Source organism: Parasteatoda tepidariorum, chromosome 4 (assembly GCF_982258835.1).
Source record: "Parasteatoda tepidariorum strain Cologne lab strain chromosome 4, Ptep-v5.0, whole genome shotgun sequence".
Lineage (NCBI taxonomy): Eukaryota > Metazoa > Arthropoda > Arachnida > Araneae > Theridiidae > Parasteatoda > Parasteatoda tepidariorum.
This window is the reverse complement of record NC_141758.1, coordinates 23,977,725-23,988,045: the sequence shown is the minus strand read 5'-3', so window position 1 is coordinate 23,988,045 and position 10,321 is coordinate 23,977,725.

Genomic DNA, 10,321 nt, shown 5'->3' with positions numbered 1-10,321 from the left:
TATTAAGTCTCATTTCCTTTTTTTTTTGAAGTTATACTTCTTATGCGACTTCCAACAAGGTTGCGTTAAACGTTTAACGCTACATTTTTATTGACCGGGAAATCACATGGTAAGATCCAGTTTTTCCTCATTCATTTCCATATTGTTTTGGTTCTCACTAGCATAAAAATAATAAAAGTATGGTTTTTCTATAAATATTTTTTTAGTTTGTTTTGATACACATATAATTTAATAGAGTAGTATTTTTTATTTTCAAATTTAGTGGATAACAATTGTAAAAAATGAGTGAAAACAATCCCACGGACAATGCGACGGATTTAAGGTTATGTCAAGGTACGTCTCTTGTGAATATCAATTGATTGTTGGTTTTCTCTTCTGAAATTACATTATGACGCATTCACATGTATACATTCATAATGTATTCACATACATTATTAATACAAATACATGGAAATGTATTTGTATTAATAATGTATGTGAATACATTATTAATACAAATACATTTTCCATGGCGAGACGATGAGGCAACCACAAGCACTTCCACTGGTTCAAGAGGTCCACGAGGGAAAAATGCACAATATTACCGAGATTACAGAGCACGGAAGCGAGCGGAGCAGGAAAAAGAGTCGTTGAATAGAACTAGTGATCCTTCTACGACTGCTAATTCTTCTACAATTAACGTCGCAGGATGCGACGTTTAACTTCTTCCACGCGGAGGGACTCCACGCACTATTTTTTTCTCTTTTACTATTCTTAGTACAATAAACAAAATTTCATTATTAATTTCGAAACATATAACATATTCTTTAGCACGATGAATGCCACGCTAATTTTAAATGGCTTGCCCGTTTGGCCAAACGGTAAATAATTTGCAAATATTAGACAGATTTAGCTAGTTTTTTAAAAGGTTTAGCATAACATATATGAAATAAGTGGTGAACTATATAAGCTTAGGAATTGTTTAGAAACAGAGGTGGATAAAAATATACTAGAATGAATTTATGAAACCATGAATCACAATTCATAAATTACCCCTTGAAAATATTTATTCGCTGTCCGGAGCAAGTTGGCATCTCTATGTATATAAATAAAACTATTTTTGTGTGTTCTATATTTCATTAAATTCTTCAAACTACACTCTATAACAAAAAAAATCGACTCACCAAGAACGCACTAAGACGCGCAAAATCGACGCTCAATTAGGCTGGAATGATGCCGACTGGGGACGTATAGTCTTAAGCGACGAATCCCGCTTCCAACTGTGTCCTGAGGATCATCGAAGACGTGTTTGGAGACGCACAGGGCAGAGGAGGGATCCTGCCTTCACTATTGCACGCCATACCGGCCCTCAACAAGGCATTATGGTCTGGAGTGCCATTTCCTTTGACAGCCGGACCCCTTTGGTAGTCATTAGAGGCACACTTACTGCACAGTGGTACGTCGACGACATCCTAAGACCTGTTTTGCTACCGTTCATTTTGCAGCGCCCTGGGCTGGTTTTTCAGTAGGACAATGCCAGACCACATGCGGCACGTGTTGCTATGAACTGTCTGCAAGCTTGTCAAACTCTTCCTTGGACTGCCAGATCACCTGATCTCTCTCCCATCGAGCAAGTCTGGGATCTGATGGGAAGGCTATTGCATCTGGCACGGAATGTTGAAGACCTCGTTCGACAATTGGATCGAATTTGGCAGAAAATACCGCAAGAGACCATCCGGGAGCTTTATCGGTCTATGCCACGCCGTGTGGCAGCTTGTATCCAGGCTAGAGGCGGGTCAACACCTTATTGAACTTGTTACTGTAACTCTGCAATAAATTATTCTATTGTTCTGAAATCTTAATCATTTACTATTCTGTACACTGTCTTCCTATCCACCAATTTTCGTTTCGGATCTTGGTGCGTCGATTTTTTTTGTTATAGAGTGTATTTCAGCAACGTTAATAATATAAAAAATTAAAAATTTACTCGATTTAAGTGTTTTTAATAATTTTGGTTACTTCTCCGGTTACCGGTGACCTCAGAGATATCCACAACTATGTTTTACCACTTTTTTCCTATGGCTGTTTTACTTAAATTGACCACTCATTCGTGGCTTGGAGTCGAATTTATCTATAGTGCATCATATTGTTACAGGGCTGCCAACTTTCTAAACTTCTTGCGAAGTTCTAGTGGTAGCCGAGTTTTAAATTAAATGTATGATTCTTGGCGGAGATCCGAACTTGCTCAAGACGACGAATAATTATTTTTTTCTGGTACTTTTCTAATGCATAATTCTTGTTATTAAAAAATTCGACACGTGAAGATTTTAATCATCACTAATTTTAAATAATTTACAAGCTTATTTTAAATGTTATTTGTTACTGTTAAGCCATGTTAAGCGTTTTAATCCTTTGACTTCGAATTTTAAAAAATGATTTTTTTGTCCCGTTTATTATTCAAAAGGACAAAATAGGTCACAAATAGGGCAAATTTAGTATTTGGGATTTTTCTGACAAGCGGTTATCAATTTAGAGGTTGGGACATATATGACCCAGCCGTACTTAATGGTGGGATACATATGCCCCACCTTTAGAGATCGGCTTACTACAAGCACATCTATCATTCATGAAAAATTTATTACATGGATTTTTTTTTACATGATACAGGGTGAAGCAATCTTTGCATAACCCGACATTACACATTGGACAACTAATTTTTTTTTCTATGTTCATTTGAGGAAATATGAGTAAAATCTGAATGGACATAACATTCCCAATGAAGAATACGAGTGGGATATATTAAATTAATTTAATTAAATTAACTTAAGAGTGAATGTGGAGAAAACAAAATATAGTATTGTGGTACAATGGAAACCATCCCTAAATTGTTTAAAATAGATTCTTTTAAATTTGAATCTGTAAAAAATTTTACTTATCTAGGATCAGAAATAAACTGTCAAAATGACATCAATCCTGAAATCAGAAGAAGAATAATCGCAGCCAATCGCTGCTTCTATGGTTTAAGATCATTATTGAAATCTCACTTAATAAAGAGAAAGACTGAGATCTTACTTTATAAGGTATTAACCGGTTAACGCCCAGCGTCATATATTTAGGACAGTTCCTTTTTTCAAAGACATTCATTGTGGTGGGAAACTTTTTTCAGCATTTTCATTTATCTGGGTGAATTAAAAGATTCTCAGATACCACAATGATTTAGTTATTTCTGATTAGATCTATAATTATAAGGAGCAAGTACTTTTTGATATATCAATGACTTCTTGATTGCTCTAACAGTAGAAAAACTAATTAATTTCGATAATATATTATACCACTTTTTCCATAAAACCACTTTTTGTATCATTTCAATACATAAATTCGGAACAAAACGGGTTAATCAAGTCAGTTTTGACTTATGCTTCAGAGACATGGACTTTAACAAAAAGGGAAGAGAAGTTATTAGCAACCTTCGAAAGGAAGGTCCTACGAACCATCTTTAGCCCTATACTCGATAACGACAACTGGAGGAAAAGATATAATTTTGAAATATATAGGATCTTTGATGGCGATGATATCATTAAATCTGTTAAATTAAGTAGAATGAGATGGGCCGGGCATGTAGTGAGAATGAGCCCAGAACGAACAGCATTGAGAGTCTCTAATGCAACCCCCTCCCATAAAAGACCAAGACGAAGACCCAAAAAGAGATGGAAGGACTGTGTAGATGAGGATTATGCCATCCTAAAAGTAAAGAACTGGAAAACAATTGCTGGAAGAAGGGCAGAATGGGAAAAGCTTCTGAGGAAGGCCCACGCTCACAAAGGGCTGTCGTGCCAATGCTGCTGATGATGATATCTGTCCCAATGAAGAATACTAGTGGAATATATCTGTCCCAGTGCAAAATAACAATGCTATTTTATGCAAGAAACTCTTAACACCATCTGGGTAGCGCCATCTAGGTTTCTAAATGCTTTTCACCCCATTAGTAATTTTTAAACATGGAGAAATGAGTCCCGTTAGTAGTCAAAGGGTTAAATGCTTGGCAAAATTAAACAAAAATCTGCGAATGTTAGTTTGTAGTTCTCAACCGTTTTTTTAAAAATATTTTATGGAATCCGGTGCAGTTGGCTCCACTGTCTTTGATTCGTATAATCGATTTAAATTTATTATCCGTACCACTACAAGTAAATAATTCAAAAGCTTATATAAAACACCACTTTGTTACAGCTATCTCAAAGCAAATTTTAATGAAATCTTTAAATTTGAAAATTATATCAAAGATAAAAACTACAGACCAATAGCTGCACATTTCACCTCCGACGCCTCATATCATAACTATCAAAACAAATAATTTCATCAACTTTTCTGAAAATAACGTTTACTCATGCTGATACAATTCTGAACAACTCCAAAATCAAACAAACACAGTTTAGAGCAAGCTGCTCGATTTATTTTTGATTCCTTTTTAGTTATTCAAGCAAAGAGCTTGAAACATTCATAAAAGCAACTCCATTGCCTGCTTACCTCATTGCTCAACCAAAACTGTTCAAAAATTCCAGATGAATGGGATAGGGGCCGCTTCGCGGCCCAGGTGCCCAATACAATCTAAACACTAGGACTAGGACAGCTATCTCAAGGTGAAACTTAAAATATTATTAAAACTACCGATTTTCTGTTTTTAATTGTGTACCAGTCTCTAAAATATTTTACGAAAACCGTTTTAGTTACAAGCCTTGTTGTCGTTGCATTCTTGTTCAAAAAATTGCTAATGTTAAAACTACCATGTTTACCACTCTGTATTTACAAAAATAGCACATTCATGACAATTAATTTCCTGAAAAGCAGTTCAATAAGATCTAATAAGTATTTATTTATTGAACATTTAGACTCAAGTACGGCACGTATTTTTGAAATTTATTGCTTGTAAATAGGTTCCTAAATGGAGTTCATCTTTATAACTTGCATCACTCAAATTGTTGATAAAATCAATCATATTGAAAAAAAAATTATATTAATGGGAAATTTTGTAAAGGAGCTGATAATTTTATAGTTTGTAAATAATTTTTAACATTTACATACCTGCCAACATTCACTCTTTTCGAGAATGAATTTTGCAAGTGGTAGTAAAACAATTACTGATAAACTATCTTCCTCAAAAATATATTTATTTTTTAGGCAGGTTGAAATTCCCTGTCATAAGGATTAATATGCTTTTATATATTTGTTGTAATTATTTATATGTAGTGGTGGTCAAACTGATTTAAAATTATTATTATTACTCGTATTCAAAAAGTTTAGTGAAATAACCCTGAATTTAGCAAGCACTTTAAATATGAAAATAAAATCTTCCGGAAAAACCGGAAGAGTTGGCAGCTATGCATATATGACGCAGTATCGTACAAAAGAGTTAACTGAGGCATCATAGCACAAAAAAGACAGAAGAAATATTCCACCAGAAAAGCGAAAGCGATTTTGTTCTAGCTATCGCTTGGCGAGGCTTTTAAAATGTTGGCAAAATAGCGAAATTCTAAGAATTTTAGATTTTGTCTACAGCTCTATGAAATATTTTGCAAAAAGAGTGGTAGTAAGCGGCCATAATGTCCTTTTACACCCATTTAAAAAATTGTGTTATAACTTCTAGGTTGGCCCTTCCGTATTTACAGAAAAGCACACATTCGTGACAATTGAAAATCTGAAGAGCCAATCAATAATCATAAGTATTAATTTATTACCTTAAATTACGAAATAATTACGAAACATTGTCATACTGCAGGGTTTCCACGACATGGAAAAAATAAATAAGCGGTAGCTAAGAATTTTCAAGACAAACGAAAAATTCTTAAATTTATCTTTCACTTTTGAATTACGAAATTATTCCCGGGTTTTTGTTTGCCCTATACATATTTCCTTTAAATTAAATATCTATTGATTGCTTAAAACATCTAGATATATCTCCTTTTGCTACCACTTGAAAAAAATTTCCAGATCCTGTACTGTTACCACTTAAATTCGTTGTATGTAAAAGCTTCTATATAAAGATTGATCCTTAAACCATGCATTGCCTTTTACACCCATTGCCAACTGTTGCCCTTTACACCCATTCAAAAAATTTTGTTATCTGAAGACCCAATCAATAATCTCAAATATTAATTTATTTTCCTAAATTTGGAATAATTACTAAATATTGTAATACTGTTCTGCACCAAATACTGTAAGTATTTCTTAAACTCATTGTTTGTAAAAGTTCCTAAATAAAGATTTATCCTTAAAACTTGCATAACTTAAATAAAAATTGTGGATAAAACCAATTATATTACAAAAAAAAATAGTAGTAATAATTGGAAATTTTATAAGTAAGTTGATAATATTCCATTGGCAAATCAAAAGCTCATGTGAAACGTCACTTTGTTCTAGTTACCTCTTGGTCAGGCTTGGTAGGCAAAATTATCGAAATTCTGAAAGCTTTAGTCAATAATCGTCTACCAGTTGTTCACCGAAATCTGAGTAGCCAATCGATAATAATTATTAATTCATGGGCTTAAATTTCGAAATAATTACGAATATATTGTTCTGCACCAAATATTGTATGTATTCCTTAAATTCATTGTTTGTAAAAGTTCCTAAATGACGATTTAAAATTTGTATCAGTTTAATAAATAATGTGGATAAACCCAATTATGTTAAAATAATAATAATAATTGAATAGGAAGTTTTGTAAATAAGCTGATATTGTAGTTTGTAAATAATTTTTAACATATTCGAGACGGTATCGTACAAAAACAGTTAACTAATGCATCACAGCCACAAAGAAGAAATATTCCATCAGCAAAGCAAAACATGAATTCCGTGTCGGCGAGAGGCCAACAAAGCAACCTTTTCTATTTATTGGATTTCCTTCAGCCGATGCGAAGGAAAAATGTTCCATTGGACCTCTGCAGAGGTACTTTGGCTGCACTTTCCGCTCCAAGCAAACTCAACCTCTACACTTTCTCCTTCCCTGCTGTCACACTCTAGAGAGAAAAAAGAAGAGTTTTTTCGACGCCATATTGGTTGTGTGTTTCGTTATCCTTGTTGAGTTGTTCTTTCAGGCTTATCGAAAAGCTGATAATCCCAGACAGTATTCGAAAATCGTTATTGGTCGTCACGCGTTTTCTTGCAAAATCGTTGTTAACTGAACGCGTCAGATTGCAGATAAAAATCGTTTTTTTGTTTATTGTTGTGTTCATTAGCAACTGAGGTTTATTTTTCGTTGGATTGTTTAAATTTCCACTGATCAACTATTATCGCTTTCATAATTGTTTTTTTTTTTTTTTTTTTTTTTACATAACGTTGTAAGGTAATAAAGAAAAAATGATAATAATTGCCAATTCATTGAAATTAAAGAAACCAAGCAAAAAAGATTGCCGAAAATTACTTATAAATTATGCTTCACGCAATTTTGTCTGCATTTCATTACGAATGTGTTCTATTCACACAGAATCTCATTTTATCTTAATCATTTTTTCCTGCCTGCATTTGAATGCTAATATTTTTAAATATTAATTTAGTAAAAATTACGATAAAATTTTGAGTAAAACTATGGATTTTAGAAGTAACACTTTTTTTTCTCAAGAAACAGAGAAAATCTGAAAAGGGGCTTTAGGGGTTTGCTTTTCACGTTTTTGAATGCTATTATGAAGAACAATTTACTACAACTCTAGTTGCAAACCCGTCAGTTACGATTTAATTACCACTTTACTGAATGGGGGCAAAAGAATAAAGTTTTGCATTGATATCATTTGGCTAATATTACGTAGAGGAAACGCATTTCTTACGCTGAAAAGAGTTTTGCAGCGCGTGGAACCATATTATAGTTCAAATTTACTGAAACTTTAGTGAGTAAAGTTCTAAATTGGTAAGTTACAGAAATACATTATGGTATTTCTATAATTTGATTATCTGATACTATGGCTAAATTTAACACCATATGTCTGCAGAAAATTTTAAATGTATTTCGGTAAAACGTTAAGCCGATTTGTTTTTAAAAAAAATATTGAGTAATAAAAAAATCATTATCGTTTTATCAGTCTCAAGTGAAACTTAAAATTCACTATATACAGACATTTATTGACAGTAAAGTATATTAGCAACTTCTCTTAAGTAAATATGAATTAAAAGAAAAGTGGTGAATTGTATAACCCTACGAATTGTTTAGAAATAGGGGTGGATAAAAATCTATTAAACTGAATTTATCAAACCAAGAATCACAATTAATAAACTACCACTTGAAAATATTTACTTGCTGTCCGGAGTAAGTTGGCATCTCTGTGTGTGTATATAAATAAAACTATTTGTGTGTGTTCTATATTGCATTAATTTCTTCAAACCATTTTTAATAATGATTATTAAAAAAATTTAAAATTTACTCGAATTATGTGTTTCTAATAATCTTGGCCTTACTGGTGACCTCCATGGCATTCAACGTGTTAATTATATTATGGTATCCATATTCTACAATTAAAGTGCTCAGTAAAAGTATTTAAAACTTTGAAGGATGTATACGTGATGAAATTCTTCCTACAATCGTTAGATTTTGTAGTATACCTAGATTTTCAAAATAATTTAAAATCAATTGACTTGACCTTAAGAGAAATAGAAAAAAAAAGTATGATTTTGTTATAGCTTGGAAAAATTCTCTATCGAAATGACAAGGCTACGATATTAAAACTATTTTACGATTGCAACAAGCCATTCGATTCTTTGCAAAAGTTTTGTTTTTCGATTATTAAACACAACTTTTAATTTGAAACAGGAAATTAAAATGAAATCTCTATGCATCAACAACATTCAGAGAAAGTTACCGACGGCCACTTAGTGTTATGAATTATTGAAATAATTCCTTTTGAAAACTACAAACTATGTGATATTACATGCCATCACGGTACCTAATCAATCCATGCATAATAATCATATCAATATCAGTTGATAATAATATCAATCGACATAAATCGTACATGTGATTTAAATGGAATTCTATCTAAGAGCAATTAATAAGAAAACATAAAAGAGAAATGTTTTTCTTCGTCTTGAAAAAAGTGTTTCCTCAAGAGTTGACACTTTTTTTTTTACATTTAATCTAAATCAAGAATCTGGAACACACTCACTTTCTCAACTTCAATCTTACGACTAATCATGACTAGTTTCACAATTTGTTTTTATTCATTTTTGAACTGTATGGAAACATATACACCAGGGGTGGCCAAGCTCCTTAATAGTCGAGCCATTTTTCACAATTTGAAATTTTTCGCTAGCCGCAATTAAATACGTATTTAAAAGGTATGCATAAGAGGTATTAAAAATTTTTTTTACAGAAATTATATTTATTGAAAACATATAAATAAAATTACAAAATATGTGTATGAAATTTAAATATTAAACGCATTTATTTTACTTCTCTTGACAATTCTTAAAAATGTTCTTCGAGAAAAAAAAAGAATAAATTATTGGTAGATCGTGTTAATAGGTCTGGAGTCGATCGATTGCGGACGATTACGCCACTGTTTATGTTTGTTCGCGCAGTTTTCGATGAATCATATCATTGTTAACTTGGACAGAAATGAAATTTGTTACAACGTTGCACTTAATCTTTCATATTTGTTGTCAGTAATTTAAAAGCCAGTTTGAAATACATACGGAACGATAATAATTTTTAAAAATATAATAGCACAAAAATGGAATGGGAACTAGGGTACATTTATCGAGAACCACAAATAATCAATCAAAGAGCAGCAGGTTGGCCACCCCTGTTATATACTATTGTTTGACTATTAACTTCTCTTTTAAAAACTAATTCACTAAAATCATTTGTGGATTCAGTGGCAAAAGAAAAAAAAAGGCGGATTTAAGAGCCTTGAAACTTATTGGACGAATTAAAATAAGACCATACCATTGAGAATTTATTTGTTGGTTTGTAATGCAGAATGTATAAACATTAAAAAAAATCTAAGCGCACAATTTATCAAATTTAGTTTGATTTGAAATATGAAATGAAATCTCTATACATCTTCAGCATTAAATGAAAGTTATCTACTATTGCTTAGTGTTCTTTATTATTAAGAAAACCTTTTCAAAACCATAAACTGAGTAAAACTGCAAACCAACTTCTATAACTGAAAACCTTCACACGGTTTCTTGTAGGTAGTCGGATTAGATCACTAATCGGGTAAATTCAGTTTACGAAAGAGCCATTTAATACAAAATATAGTAAAAATAAGAAAGTGGTAGCGAATATATTTCTAAGCATTTGTTTAATTTAATGAATATGATTGGTTTGTCTTATTTACTGATCAACCCCCACAAATTT